The sequence below is a fragment of the Lupinus angustifolius genome, chromosome LG14, assembly GCF_001865875.1.
Source record: "Lupinus angustifolius cultivar Tanjil chromosome LG14, LupAngTanjil_v1.0, whole genome shotgun sequence".
NCBI classification, from domain to species: domain Eukaryota; kingdom Viridiplantae; phylum Streptophyta; class Magnoliopsida; order Fabales; family Fabaceae; genus Lupinus; species Lupinus angustifolius.
Window position 1 is genome coordinate 4054459 of NC_032022.1, and position 1423 is coordinate 4055881.

The following is a 1423-nucleotide window of genomic DNA, read 5'->3' on the forward strand; positions in this document are numbered from 1 at the left end:
TATATATATATATATGATAGTTTCATGGTCCTGAATTTGAAATTAACATATACCAAAATTGTTATATACATGTATAATTATATATGTTATTATTTTGAATTGTAATATTATATGTTACTAAATATTTATCAAGTTATGTATGTTACTAATTGTGAATTGTATTACTATATATGTTATTAATAAATACATGTATTACTAATTGTGGATTCTACTATTATATATATGGGTATTCACTTTTTTCTTTCTAAATTAAATAATTGTTATATGTTACTAACAAGCAATTATGAGTTTCAATTTTTTTTACTTATCTATTTAGGATTTATATTTTATGATAATAATAATCATATTGTTTTTTCCTTTTATGGACAAACATTGTTTCTTGTAATACATTACGAACTATCAATTGATGTAGAATTTAAAAAAAAAAACAGGGAAATCGTGGAACTGAACCAAACTAAATCATTCATGAGTGGTTTGGTTCGATTCATGCAATAAGAATTGCAGTTAAATAAAGTGAACCGAACCATATATTTGGATTTGGTTCGATCATTAAATGCACAATAAATTATGTATGATACTAATGAGATGATGCATGAATATAACCGATTCATATTTTCTAATGCAACCTTATTATTCTCTAAATGAATACATTCGAGTAAGGGTCCCTATCTGTCTGCATCATTAGCATCATGACCTTTGTCAATACTATGGAAATCATCTTCTTTACTAGCAATGGACAATGGGTACTAGTGTGTGCTACTTTTCTTGTCTACACAATTGCCCTTTATATGCACGCAACGTGAATAAATCGAGGAATAACACATATTCAAGCTTCAGAGTATTGCCTTGTGTAGTTTATGATAAGTGTTCTCATAGGTTCTAAGCCGAACCACTTAGGGTTAGTTTGAAAGTTGGAATTTTGGAGGGGAAGAAAGAGAAATGAAAGGCTTGAGAGCCATAAAATACACTTATGAAATGACTCCTAAGTCTTTCCTTTCCCTTCTTTCCCCTCCAAAATTCAACTCTCAAACAAACCCTTAGGGATTTCTCATTGAAGTAATCACCCCTTTTGGTGTCCAACCTATAGTTTGTTTTTCATCCTTGGCGTGAGTCATTCATCTTTGTCTTTCCATTTTCTTATCTTCCAATTATCATGGATATTCACATGTACTTCAATTCTTAATATGTTCTTATTTTCTGCCTCTATCATTTTGGTTCCAACAAAGAGCTTTTGAATCATTAAGACAATCAATTTTCCATATAATGGTCATTCTCAAGGACCTCCCTTTGATGTCATATCAAATGATATTTAGAGCCAACTCTGATGAGAACAAAGAAAACTACAAGCTATTTTAGGAGCACTTTTATTTTTCTAAATCCATTAAAAGGACTGCTTGGTACACAAGGTTCTAATTTGGTGGAG